Consider the following 18,847-nt stretch of genomic DNA (forward strand, 5'->3'; position numbering starts at 1 on the left):
TGGTGCTCTTGGCAAAGTTATGATAAGCGGAAGTATTTTCAACAAAAACAAAAACACCAGAACAAGAGGTTATAATCTCAGGCTGAAGGTTAGTAGGCGCAAGAATAATTTGTGGAAGAACTGCTTCACAGAAAGGGAGGAATAAACATATATTAGATATGATAAAGGCAAACACTGTGGGGGGACTTTTAGAAAGCCTGGGATAAGCATAAGTCTATCCAATGAACTAAATAAGCAGTTAAGGAAATATGGGCAGACTTCTGGAGCCTATGGTTCTTATCTGCCCCTCACAATCTATGTTTCTGGGATAAAAGTTCACCAATTAGCTTTATAATGTTAACTAGGACCAGACACATACTAAACATACACAGATGGCATTACACAGATTTACATACAGCACACAGAAATACATACAGCACAAAGATATACATACAGCACCACAAAAATGACATACAGCACACAAATATACATACAGCATAAAGATATACATACAGCACACAGAAATACATACAGTACACAGATATACATACAGCACACATAAATACATACAGTACACAGATATACATACAGCACACAGAAATACATACAGTACACAGATATACATACAGCACACAGAAATACATACAGTACACAGAAATACATACAGTACACAGATATACATACAGCACACAGAAATACATACAGTACACAGATATACATACAGCACACAGAAATACATACAGTACACAGATATACATACAGCACACAGAAATACATACAGCACACAGATATACATACAGCACACAGAAATACATACAGCACACAGATATACATACAGCACACAGAAATACATACAGCATAAAGATATACATACAGCACACACACATATATATATATATATATATATATATATATATATATACAGCACACATATATACATACAGCACACAGAAATACATAGAGCACACAGAAATACATACAGCACAAAGTAATACATACAGCACACAGTAATACATACAGCACACAGTAATACATACAGCACACATATATACATACAGCACACAGAAATACATACAGCACACAGTAATACATACAGCACACATATATACATACAGCACACAGTAATACATACAGTACACAGTAATACATACAGCACACAGATATACATACAGCACACAGATATACATACAGCACACAGATATACATACAGCACACAGAAATACATAGAGCACACAGAAATACATACAGCACACAGATATACATACAGCACACATATATACATACAGCACACAGAAATACATACAGCACACAGTAATACATACAGCACACATATATACATACAGCACACAGTAATACATACAGCACACAGTAATACATACAGCACACAGATATACATACAGCACACAGATATACATACAGACTCACAGATATACATACAGCACACAGAAATACATAGAGCACACAGAAATACATACAGCACACAGATATACATACAGCACACAGAAATACATATAGCACACATATATACATACAGCACACAGATATACATACAGCACACAGAAATACATACAGCACACAGATATACATACAGCACACAGATATACATACAGCACACAGAAATACATAGAGCACACAGAAATACATACAGCACACAGATATACATACAGCACACAGAAATACATACAGCACACATATATACATACAGCACACAGATATACATACAGCACACAGAAATACATAGAGCACACAGATAGACATACAGCACATCAGAATCCATACAGCACACAGATATACATACAGCACACAGAAATAAACAGCACACAGATATACATACAGCACACAGAAATACATACAGCACACATATATACATACAGCACACAGTAATACATACAGCACACAGTAATACATACAGCACACAGATATACATACACCACACAGAAATACATACAGCACACAGAAATACATACAGCACACAGATATACATACAGCACACAGATATACATACAGCACACAGAAATACATACAGCACACAGATATACATACAGCACACAGATATACATACAGCACACAGAAATACATACAGCACACAGATATACATACAGCACACAGATATACATACAGCACACAGTAATACATACAGCACACAGATATACATACAGCACACAGTAATACATACAGCACACAGATATACATACAGCACACAGTAATACATACAGCACACAGTAATACATACAGCACACAGAAATACATAGAGCACACGCATATACATACAGCACACAGTAATACATACAGCACACAGATATATATACAGCACACAGTAATACATACAGCACACAGATATACATACAGCACACAGTAATACATACAGCACACAGTAATACATACAGCACACAGAAATACATAGAGCACACAGAAATACATACAGCACACAGATATACATACAGCACACAGTAATACATACAGCACACAGTAATACATACAGCACACAGAAATACATAGAGCACACGCATATACATACAGCACACAGTAATACATACAGCACACAGATATATATACAGCACACAGTAATACATACAGCACACAGATATACATACAGCACACAGTAATACATACAGCACACAGTAATACATACAGCACACAGAATACATAGAGCACACAGAAATACATACAGCACACAGATATACATACAGCACACAGATATACATACAGCACACAGAAATACATACAGCACACAGATATACATACAGCAAACAGAAATACATACAGCACACAGATATACATACAGCACACAGAAATACATACAGCACACATATATACATACAGCACACAGTAATACATACAGCACACAGTAATACATACAGCACACAGATATACATACAGCACACAGAAATACATACAGCACACATATATACATACAGAACACAGATATACATACAGCACACAGATATACATACAGCACACAGAAATACATAGAGCACACAGAAATACATACAGCACACAGATATACATACAGCACACAGAAATACATACAGCACACAGATATACATACAGCACACAGATATACATACAGCACACAGAAATACATACAGCACACAGATATACATACAGCACACAGATATACATACAGCACACAGATATACATACAGCACACAGTAATACATACAGCACACAGATATACATACAGCACACAGTAATACATACAGCACACAGAAATACATACAGCACACATATATACATACAGCACACAGTAATACATACAACACACAGTAATACATACAGCACACAGATATACATACAGCACACATAAATACATACAGCACACATATATACATACAGCACACAGATATACATACAGCACACAGATATACATACAGCACACAGAAATACATACAGCACACAGATATACATACAGAACACAGATATACATACAGCACACAGAAATACATACAGCACACAGATATACATACAGCACACAGAAATACATACAGCACACAGATATACATACAGCACACAGATATACATACAGCACACAGTAATACATACAGCACACAGATATACATACAGCACACAGTAATACATACAGCACACAGATATACATACGGCACACAGTAATACATACAGCACACAGATATACATACGACACAGTAATACATAGAGCACACAGAAATACATACAGCACACAGATATACATACAGCACACAGTAATACATACAGCACACAGTAATACATACAGCACACAGATATACATACAGCACACAGATATACATACAGCACACAGAAATACATACAGCACACAGATATACATACAGCACACAGAAATACATACAGCACACAGATATACATACAGCACACAGAAATACATACAGCACACAGTAATACATACAGCACACAGTAATACATACAGCACACAGTAATACATACAGCACACAGATATACATACAGCACACAGATATACATACAGCACACAGATATACATACAGCACACAGAAATACATAGAGCACACAGAAATACATACAGCACACAGATATACATACAGCACACAGAAATACATACAGCACACAGATATACATACAGCACACAGAAATACATACAGCACACAGAAATACATACAGCACACAGATATACATACAGCACACAGATATACATACAGCACACAGATATACATACAGCACACAGAAATACATAGAGCACACAGAAATACATACAGCACACAGATATACATACAGCACACAGATATACATACAGCACACAGTAATACATACAGCACACAGATATACATACAGCACACAGAAATACATAGAGCACACAGATATACATACAGCACACAGAAATACATACAGCACACAGATATACATACAGCACACAGAAATACATACAGCACACAGATATACATACAGCACACAGAAATACATACAGCACACAGTATATACATACAGCACACAATAATACATACAGCACACAGTAATACATACAGCACACAGATATACATACACCACACAGAAATACATACAGCACACAGAAATACATACAGCACACAGAAATACATACAGCACACAGATATACATACAGTACACAGAAATACATACAGCACACAGATATACATACAGCACACAGATATACATACAGCACACAGAAATACATACAGCACACAGATATACATACAGCACACAGATATACATACAGCACACAGTAATACATACAGCACACAGATATACATACAGCACACAGTAATACATACAGCACACAGATATACATACAGCACACAGTAATACATACAGCACACAGTAATACATACAGCACACAGAAATACATAGAGCACACGCATATACATACAGCACACAGTAATACATACAGCACACAGATATACATACAGCACACAGTAATACATACAGCACACATATATATATACAGCACACAGTAATACATACAGCACACAGATATACATACAGCACACAGTAATACATACAGCACACAGTAATACATACAGCACACAGAAATACATAGAGCACACAGAAATACATACAGCACACAGATATACATACAGCACACAGATATACATACAGCACACAGAAATACATACAGCACACAGATATACATACAGCAAACAGAAATACATACAGCACACAGATATACATACAGCACACAGAAATACATACAGCACACATATATACATACAGCACACAGTAATACATACAGCACACATATATACATACAGCACACAGATATACATACAGCACACAGATATACATACAGCACACAGATATACATACAGCACACAGATATACATACAGCACACAGATATACATACAGCACACAGATATACATACAGCACACAGAATACATAAAGCACACAGAAATACATACAGCACACAGATATACATACAGCACACAGAAATACATACAGCACACAGATATACCATACAGCACACAGATATACATACAGCACACAGAAATACATACAGCACACAGATAGTACATACAGCACACAGAGTCATACAATAAGCAACACAGATATAAACCTACAGCCACACAGTAATACTACAGCACACAGATATACATACAGCACACTGAATACATACAGCACACAGAAATACATACAGCACACATATATACATACAGCACACAGTAATACATACAGCACACAGTAATACATACAGCACACAGATATACATACAGCACACATAAATACATACAGCACACATATATACATACAGCACACAGATATACATACAGCACACAGATATACATACAGCACACAGAAATACATACAGCACACAGATATACATACAGCACACAGATATACATACAGCACACAGAAATACATACAGCACACAGATATACATACAGCACACAGAAATACATACAGCACACAGATATACATACAGCACACAGATATACATACAGCACACAGTAATACATACAGCACACAGATATACATACAGCACACAGTTATACATACAGCACACAGATATACATACGGCACACAGTAATACATACAGCACACAGATATACATACAGCACACAGTAATACATAGAGCACACAGATATACATACAGCACACAGATATACATACAGCACACAGTAATACATACAGCACACAGTAATACATACAGCACACAGATATACATACAGCACACAGAAATACATACAGCACACAGAAATACATACAGCACACAGATATACATACAGCACACAGAAATACATACAGCACACAGATATACATACAGCACACAGAAATACATACAGCACACAGATATACATACAGCACACAGATATACATACAGCACACAGATATACATACAGCACACAGAAATACATAGAGCACACATATATACATACAGCACACAGAAATACATACAGCACACAGAAATACATACAGCACACATATATACATACAGCACACAGAAATACATACAGCACACAGTAATACATACAGCACACATATATACATACAGCACACAGAAATACATACAGCACACAGTAATACATACAGCACACATATATACATACAGCACACAGTAATACATACAGCACACAGTAATACATACAGCACACAGATATACATACAGCACACAGATATACATACAGCACACAGATATACATACAGCACACAGAAATACATAGAGCACACAGAAATACATACAGCACACAGATATACATACAGCACACAGAAATACATACAGCACACATATATACATACAGCACACAGTAATACATACAGCACACAGATATACATACAGCACACAGTAATACATACAGCACACAGATATACATACAGCACACAGATATACATACAGCACACATATATACATACAGCACACAGAAATACACAGAGCACACAGAAATACATACAGCACACAGATATACATACAGCACATAGAAATACATACAGCACACATATATACATACAGCACACAGATATACATACAGCACACAGATATACATACAGCACACAGATATACATACAGCACACAGAAATACATAGAGCACACAGATATATATACAGCACACATATATACATACAGCACACAGAAATACATACAGCACACATATATACATACAGCACACAGAAATACATAGAGCACACAGATATACATACAGCACACAGAAATACATACAGCACACAGATATACATACAGCACACAGAAATACATACAGCACACAGATATACATACAGCACACAGAAATACATACAGCACACATATATACATACAGCACACAGTAATACATACAGCACACAGTAATACATACAGCACACAGATATACATACAGCACACAGAAATACATACAGCACACAGAAATACATACAGCACATAGATATACATACAGCACAGCACACAGATATACATACAGCACACAGAAATACATACAGCACACAGTAATACATACAGCACACAGTAATACATACAGCACACAGAAATACATAGAGCACACATATATACATACAGCACACAGTAATACATACAGCACACAGATATACATACAACACACAGTAATACATACAGCACACAGATATGCATACAGCACACAGTAATACATACAGAACACAGATATACATACAGCACACAGTAATACATACAGCACACAGTAATACATACAGCACACAGAAATACATAGACCACACAGAAATACATACAGCACACAGATATACATACAGCACACAGATATACATACAGCACACAGAAATACATACAGCACACAGATATACATACAGCACACAGAAATACATACAGCACACAGATATACATACAGCACACAGAAATACATACAGCACACATATATGCATACAGCACACAGTAATACGTACAGCACACAGTAATACATACAGCACACAGATATACATACAGCACACAGAAATACATACAGCACACATATATACATACAGCACACAGATATACATACAGCACACAGATATACATACAGCACACAGAAATACATACAGCACACAGATATACATACAGCACACAGATATACATACAGCACACAGAAATACATACAGCACACAGATATACATACAGCACACAGATATACATACAGCACACAGTAATACATACAGCACACAGATATACATACAGCACACAGTAATACATACAGCACACAGAAATACATACAGCACACAGATATACATACAGCACACAGATATACATACAGCACACAGTAATACATGCAGCACACAGATATACATACAGCACACAGTAATACATACAGCACACATATATACATACAGCACACAGTAATACATACAGCACACAGATATACATACAGCACACAGTAATACATACAGCACACAGTAATACATACAGCACACAGATATACATACAGCACACAGAAATACATACAGCACACAGATATACATACAGCACACAGATATACATACAGCACACAGTAATACATACAGCACACAGATATACATACAGCACACAGTAATACATACAGCACACAGAAATACATAGAGCACACAGATATACATACAGCACACAGATATACATACAGCACACAGTAATACATGCAGCACACAGATATACATACAGCACACAGTAATACATACAGCACACAGATATACATACAGCACACAGTAATACATACAGCACACAGATATACATACAGCACACAGTAATACATACAGCACACAGTAATACATACAGCACACAGAAATACATAGAGCACACATATATACATACAGCACACAGTAATACATACAGCACACAGATATACATACAGCACACAGTAATACATACAGCACACAGTAATCCATACAGAACACAGATATACATACAGCACACAGTAATACATACAGCACACAGTAATACATACAGCACACAGAAATACATAGAGCACACAGAAATACATACAGCACACAGATATACATACAGCACACAGAAATACATACAGCACACAGATATACATACAGCACACAGAAATACATACAGCACACAGATATACATACAGCACACAGAAATACATACAGCACATATATATACATACAGCACACAGTAATACATAGAGCACACAGTAATACATACAGCACACAGATATACATACAGCACACAGAAATACATACAGCACACATATATACATACAGCACACAGATATACATACAGCACACAGATATACATACAGCACACAGAAATACATACAGCACACATATATACATACAGCACACAGATATACATACAGCACACAGAAATACATACAGCACACAGATATACATACAGCACACAGATATACATACAGCACACAGAAATACATACAGCACACAGATATACATACAGCACACAGTAATACATACAGCACACAGAAATACATACAGCACACATATATACATACAGCACACAGTAATACATACAGCACACAGTAATACATACAGCACACAGATATACATACAGCACACAGAAATACATACAGCACACAGATATACATACAGCACACAGAAATACATACAGCACACATATATACATACAGCACACAGTTATACATACAGCACACAGTAATACATACAGCACACAGATATACATACAGCACACAGATATACATACAGCACACAGTAATACATACAGCACACAGATATACATACAGCACACAGTAATACATACAGCACACAGAAATACATACAGCACACAGATATACATACAGCACACAGATATACATACAGCACACAGTAATACATGCAGCACACAGATATACATACAGCACACAGTAATACATACAGCACACATATATACATACAGCACACAGTAATACATACAGCACACAGATATACATACAGCACACAGTAATACATACAGCACACAGTAATACATACAGCACACAGATATACATACAGCACACAGATATACATACAGCACACAGATATACATACAGCACACAGTAATACATACAGCACACAGATATACATACAGCACACAGTAATACATACAGCACACAGAAATACATACAGCACACAGATATACATACAGCACACAGATATACATACAGCACACAGTAATACATGCAGCACACAGATATACATACAGCACACAGTAATACATACAGCACACAGATATACATACAGCACACAGTAATACATACAGCACACAGATATACATACAGCACACAGTAATACATACAGCACACAGTAATACATACAGCACACAGAAATACATAGAGCACACATATATACATACAGCACACAGTAATACATACAGCACACAGATATACATACAGCACACAGTAATACATACAGCACACAGATATACATACAGCACACAGTAATCCATACAGAACACAGATATACATACAGCACACAGTAATACATACAGCACACAGTAATACATACAGCACACAGAAATACATAGAGCACACAGAAATACATACAGCACACAGATATACATACAGCACACAGAAATACATACAGCACACAGATATACATACAGCACACAGAAATACATACAGCACACAGATATACATACAGCACACAGAAATACATACAGCACACATATATACATACAGCACACAGTAATACATAGAGCACACCGTAATACATACAGCACACAGATATACATACAGCACACAGAAATACATACAGCACACATATATACATACAGCACACAGATATACATACAGCACACAGATATACATACAGCACACAGAAATACATACAGCACACATATATACATACAGCACACAGATATACATACAGCACACAGAAATACATACAGCACACAGATATACATACAGCACACAGATATACATACAGCACACAGAAATACATACAGCACACAGATATACATACAGCACACAGTAATACATACAGCACACAGAAATACATACAGCACACATATATACATACAGCACACAGTAATACATACAGCACACAGTAATACATACAGCACACAGATATACATACAGCACACAGAAATACATACAGCACACAGATATACATACAGCACACAGAAATACATACAGCACACATATATACATACAGCACACATATATACATACAGCACACAGTAATACATACAGCACACAGATATACATACAGCACACAGAAATACATACAGCACACATATATACATACAGCACACAGATATACATACAGCACACAGATATACATACAGCACACAGAAATACATACAGCACACAGATATACATACAGCACACAGATATACATACAGCACACAGTAATACATACAGCACACAGAAATACATACAGCACACATATATACATATAGCACACAGTAATACATACAGCACACAGTAATACATACAGCACACAGATATACATACAGCACACAGAAATACATACAGCACACATATATACATACAGCACACAGATATACATACAGCACACCGATATACATACAGCACACAGAAATACATACAGCACACAGATATACATACAGCACACAGATATACATACAGCACACAGAAATACATACAGCACACAGATATACATACAGCACACAGATATACATACAGCACACAGAAATACATACAGCACACAGATATACATACAGCACACAGATATACATACAGCACACAGTAATACATACAGCACACAGATATACATACAGCACACAGTAATACATACAGCACACAGATATACATACAGCACACAGTAATACATACAGCACACAGATATACATACAGCACACAGTAATACATAGAGCACACAGATATACATAAAGCACACAGATATACATACAGCACACAGATATACATACAGCACACAGTAATACATACAGCACACAGTAATACATACAGCACACAGAAATACATAGAGCACACAGAAATACATACAGCACACAGATATACATACAGCACACAGAAATACCTACAGCACACATATATACATACAGCACACAGTAATACATACAGCACACAGAAATACATAGAGCACACAGAAATACATACAGCACACAGATATACATACAGCACACAGAAATACATACAGCACACAGATATACATACAGCACACAGATATACATACAGCACACAGAAATACATAGAACACACAGAAATACATACAGCACACATATATACATACAGCACACAGAAATACATACTGCACACATATATACATACAGCACACAGTAATACATACAGCACACAGTAATACATACAGTACACAGTAATACATACAGCACACAGAAATACATACAGCACACAGAAATACATACAGCACACAGATATACATACAGCACACAGATATACATACAGCACACAGAAATACATACAGCACACAGATATACATACAGCACACAGTAATACATACAGCACACAGATATACATACAGCACACAGTAATACATACAGCACACAGATATACATACAGCACACAGATATACATACAGCACACAGAAATACATACAGCTCACAGATATACATACAGCACACAGTAATACATACAGCACACAGTAATACATACAGCACACAGAAATACATAGAGCACACAGAAATACATACAGCACACAGATATACATACAGCACACAGTAATACATACAGCACACAGTAATACATACAGCACACAGATATACATACAGCACACAGTAATACATACAGCACACAGTAATACATACAGCACACAGATATACATACAGCACACAGAAATACATACAGCAAACAGATATACATACAGCACACAGTAATACATACAGCACACAGAAATACATACAGCACACAAAAATACATACAGCACACAAATATACATACAGCACACAGATATACATACAGCACACAGTAATACATACAGCACACAGAAATACATACAGCACACAGATATACATACAGCACACAGTAATACATACAGCACACAGATATACATACAGCACACAGTAATACATACAGCACACAGATATACATACAGCACACAGTAATACATAGAGCACACAGATATACATACAGCACACAGATATACATACAGCACACAGAACTACATACAGCACACAGATATACATACAGCACACAGTAATACATACAGCACACAGATATACATACAGCACACAGTAATACATACAGCACACAGATATACATACAGCACACAGTAATACATAGAGCACACAGATATACATACAGCACACAGAACTACATACAGCACACAGATATACATACAGCACACAGTAATACATACAGCACACAGATATACATACAGCACACAGTAATACATACAGCACACAGAAATACATACAGCACACAGACTTTATTTCCTTCTATTCCTACTTTTAACCACCCAAGACTTACCCCATACCTATTTCAATCTCCCAATTAACCCTATCTCTTACACTATTTTAGAGAGATACTTTGCCACACCCTTACCTATATTGTCCTCTTAACACTACACAAATCTAACCCAAATACATACAGCTCACAGATATACATACAGCACACAGTAATACATACAGCACACAGTAATACATACAGCACACAGAAATACATAGAGCACACAGAAATACATACAGCACACAGATATACATACAGCACACAGTAATACATACAGCACACAGTAATACATACAGCACACAGATATACATACAGCACACAGTAATACATACAGCACACAGTAATACATACAGCACACAGAAATACATAGAGCACACAGAAATACATACAGCACACAGATATACATACAGCACACAGTAATACATACAGCACACAGTAATACATACAGCACACAGATATACATACAGCACACAGTAATACATACAGCACACAGTAATACATACAGCACACAGATATACATACAGCACACAGAAATACATACAGCACACAGATATACATACAGCACACAGTAATACATACAGCACACAGAAATACATACAGCACACAAAAATACATACAGCACACAAATATACATACAGCACACAGTAATACATACAGCACACAGTAATACATACAGCACACAGAAATACATACAGCACACAGATATACATACAGCACACAGTAATACATACAGCACACAGATATACATACAGCACACAGTAATACATACAGCACACAGATATACATACAGCACACAGTAATACATAGAGCACACAGATATACATACAGCACACAGATATACATACAGCACACAGAACTACATACAGCACACAGATATACATACAGCACACAGTAATACATACAGCACACAGATATACATACAGCACACAGTAATACATAGAGCACACAGATATACATACAGCACACAGATATACATACAGCACACAGTAATACATAGAGCACACAGATATACATACAGCACACAGAACTACATACAGCACACAGATATACATACAGCACACAGTAATACATACAGCACACAGATATACATACAGCACACAGTAATACATACAGCACACAGAAATACATACAGCACACAGACTTTATTTCCTTCTATTCCTACTTTTAACCACCCAAGACTTACCCCATACCTATTTCAATCTCCCAATTAACCCTATCTCTTACACTATTTTAGAGAGATACTTTGCCACACCCTTACCCATATTGTCCTCTTAACACTACACAAATCTAACCCAACTGTATTATCCTCCATTTGATATATTTTTGTTTACTTTATTATTTTCTTCTATAACTTAATTTAATTTAAAACATTATTTGTGATATATATTTATTTATGTATGTATTTATTTATGGTGTTCATTTATTGTATTTTGGGGGCTATAAGGTTATGCTTTAGCTGCAATGGTAGAAAATTTCGTTTTTTTATGGAGGCAAGAAGAGATAAATGGACGTTAGGTGCCAGGTAAAAATCTGGGATCATTTGCAGTCCTACAGCTAGGTGACCACAGAGATTATTTCCCAGACAACTCTCAGGGGACAAAAAGACAAGAAAACCTCCAATTGCTTAGTACCATTACAGTATATGTGGGTTAGGGTATCTAAACATGTTTATAAAAGTGCACCTAAAAGGTGCCAGCCGGTAAACTTTCTTGGTAAATTGTCAAGCTTCCCAGGTAGCTGAACAAAGGTAAATAACTGGAATTGTCTCCTTTTGCTTGAAGTAAAAAATCTATAAAGTGTACAAATTGAAAAAAAAGGTCTCAAAGAAAGGCAGCAAATATGATTTTAGATTTTTTTAATTAAAAAAGAAACATGTTTCTTGGAATAGAGACCATCAAGCTTCTTAAAGCAACATGAAACCCAATTTTTTTTCTTTAATGATTTAGATAGAGCATGTGATTTTAAACAACTTTTATTATTTAATTTGTTTTGATCTTTGATATCCTTTAATGAAAAGGATACCTTGGTTGACTCAGTAGCTGCTGATTGGTGGCTGCACATATATGTCTCATCTAACAGGGTAACCCAGGGCCCGTGCTAAGATTATTGGCTACACAAGCGAAGATACATTTTGCTGCACTGTATAATTAATGCAGAGTACCTATATACTAATAACATATATGCTGCATTGTATAATGATGATGGGCGCCTATACAGATAGCTCAACATGCTAATGCACTGTGGCTAAGCTCTGTAGCAGCCCAAGAGTTGCAGGTTCGATCCCCGGTGAGGTCCACTCAGCCTTTCATCCTTCCAAGGTCGATAAAATGAGCAGCGCCTTGACACCCTTACGGGTGATTAGCTGCGCTTTACAAGTACCCCATACATACATACATTGATAGTGAGCACTCAGTACTGTATAATGACATTAATACAATTAAAATGAACACAGTGCACTGTGTAATTATGCCAAGTATTTTTACACTGAAATAGTACATGTTGTACTGAACCATGATAATGATTATAACCATCTATACACATTTAATGTATAGGTATGCATGTAAAGTAGACATAATAGACATGTGGTACTGCGGAATTATGACTTTAGCTATATATACACACACACACTAGACAGTGATATTTTGCGCTATATTAAAAGTTGGAGGTTTGCCAGAGCTCCTATGAGTGCCCAGTAATACCTATTAGGCTGTGGGTGGAGGCGAGTGCACTGTCTGCCTCTCTGTTTCAGGGGAGTTTCCTCTCATTATAGCCATTATGCCACCACATATGACCACTACTGTGAAGCCTAAGTTAGGCAGCAAAAAATATAGTTTATGGCATTCACCAAATTTGTACGCCCCCGGCAACCTTAGGCAGTTGTCTAGTCTGCCTGTATTCTAGCATTGGCCCTGGGCTCACCCAGTACATTCAGCTAGCTGCCAGTAGTGCATTGGTACTTCTACAAAGGATACCAAGAGAACTAAGCAAATTATATAACAGGAGTAAATTGGAAAGTTGCTTAAAGGGGCATAAAACCCACATTTTTACTTTCATGATTCGGATGAAGCTTACAATTTTAAACAACTTTCCAATTTTCTTCTTCTATTTTAAAATTTGCTTCATTCTTTTTGTATGATTTGGTGAAGAAGCAGCAATGCAATACTGGGGAGCTAGCTGAACATATCTATTCAGCAAATGACAAGAAACAAATTTGTGTAGCCACCAATCACCAGCTTGCTCCAGTAGTGTGGGATATGTACATTTTCTTTTTTTTTTACAAAGGATAGCAAGAGAATAAAGTAAATTTGAAAAGAGAAGTAGGTTTAAAAGTGTCTTAAAAAAGTTCAACTTTCCTATCTTTTAAAAATTGTATGTTCTACCTTAATTATGTTTTATGTCTCTTTAAGTAGATGTCCCATAGAATATTGCCTATTTTTGCACTCATCCACTTAGAATACCCCACTTTGCATTTCTCAAAGAATTAATCACCTAGATTACGAGTTGTGCGTTTGTGTTTTAATGCTGAAATATGGTAATTTCAGCGTTAAAACAGCACCACAGCCATTACAAGTCTTTTCGTTATAGCTGCAGCGCAAGCCTTTTAGCCTGTAACGCATCGTCAGTCCCACACTCGTAAAAATTATGTTTTTTCATGGGACTTCCATAGCGCAGCCATTACAAGTTTTGCGTGAGGCTAAAAAGCTTGCATTGCAGCCTATACAGTCATGATCCGTACCGCCATCTGAAAGCAGTAGTTGTGAGTTTTACGCAACAAAACTGTTACATTAAACTCATAACTAAAAAATGTTACAAAGTACACTAAACACCCATAAACTACCTATTAACCCCTAAACCGAGGCCCTCCCACATCGCAAATACTATATTAAAGTTATTAACCCCTAATCTGCCGGTCACGACATTGCCGCCACTAATAAAATTTATTAACCCCTATTCTGCTGCTCCCCGACATCGTTGCCACTATACTAAAGTTATTAACCCCTAAACCGCCGCTCTGCCGCATCGCAAACACTATTTAAATATTATTAACCCCTAATCTGCCATCCGCCCACATCACCCCCACTATACTAAAGTTATTAACCCCTACTCCACCGCTCCCCGACAACGCCGACACTATAATAAACCTATTTACCCCTAAACTGAAAGCCCCCACAACGAAATATACTAAACTAAACTATTAACCCCTAAACTGAAAGCCCACCACATCGCAATAAACTAATTTAAACTAATAACCCCTAAACATAATGCCCCCTAACTTAATATTAAAATTATAATTTCCCTATCTTAAATTAAATTAAAACTTACCTGTCAGATTAAAAAAACTAAGTTTAAACTAACAATTAAACTAATATAACTATTAAACTAAAATTAAACCAACTACCAATTAAAAAAACTATATTACACATTAAAAAAATCCTAACACTACTATAAAAATTACAAAGTATCTAATTACAAAAAATAAAAAATACTAAATTACAAAAAATAACAAACGAAATGATCAAAAATAAAAAAATTACACCTAATCTAATAGCCCTATAAAAATAAAAAAGCCCAGCCAAAATAAAAAAGCCCTAGCCTACAATAAACTACCAATAGCCCATAAAGGGCATTGCCCTAAGTTAAACAGCTCTTTTACCTGTAAAAAAAATACAAACACCCCCAACAGTAAAACCTAGCACCCAACCAACCCCCCAAAATAAAAAACCTAACTCTAACAAAAACCTAATCAACCCATTTCCCTGAAAAGGACATTTGTATGGGCATTGCCCTTAAAAGGGCATTTAGCTCTTTTGCATTGCCCTGAAAAGGGCATTTTGCTCTCTTTTAAGAAATGCCCAACCCCTAATCTAAAAAAAAAAACACCCAAAAATCCTTAAAAAAACCTAACACTAACCCCTCTTAGGTACTCACAGCCAATAAGATGAGAGCTAATGAAATTCTATTGGCTGAATTGAACAGCCAATAGAATTTCAGAAGCTCTCATCCTATTGGCTGTTTTGAACAACCAATAGGATTTTAGTAGCTCTCATCCTATTGGCTGATTTGAATTTCCAAAATCAAATCAGCCAATAGGAATGCAAAGGACGCCATTTTGAATCGTGTCCCTTGCATTTAAGATTCAGTATACAGCGGCGAACGTATGAAGAGGATGCTCCACGCCGGAAGTCTTCAGGATGGACACGCTCCGCGTTGCTGGGTTGAAGATAGAAGACGCCGCTGGAATGAAGATAGAAGATGCCGCCTGGGTGAAGATGGAGCCGCCTGGATGAAGATGGAGCCGCCTGGATGAAGATGGAGCTGCCGGGATGAAGATCGTTCAAGTGGGACTTCAGCAACTGTGAGTACCTAAAGAGGGGTTAGTGTTAGGTTTTTTAGGGGTTTTTGGGTGTTTTTTTTCAGATTAGGGGTTGGGCATTTCTTAAAAGAGCTAAATACCCTTTTGAGGGCAATGCAAAATAGCTAAATGCCCTTTTAAGGGCAATGCCCATACAAATGCCCTTTTCAGGGCAATGGGTAGATAAGGTTTTCTTAGATAGATTTTTTTATTTTGTCGGTTTTGGGGGTGGGGTGAAGGTTTGTAATGCTAGGGGGTCTTTGTATTTTTTTTCAGAGCTGTTTAATTTAGGGCAATGCCCTACAAAAGGCCCTTTT

Source organism: Bombina bombina, chromosome 3 (genome assembly GCF_027579735.1).
Source record: "Bombina bombina isolate aBomBom1 chromosome 3, aBomBom1.pri, whole genome shotgun sequence".
Taxonomy (NCBI): Eukaryota; Metazoa; Chordata; class Amphibia; order Anura; family Bombinatoridae; genus Bombina; species Bombina bombina.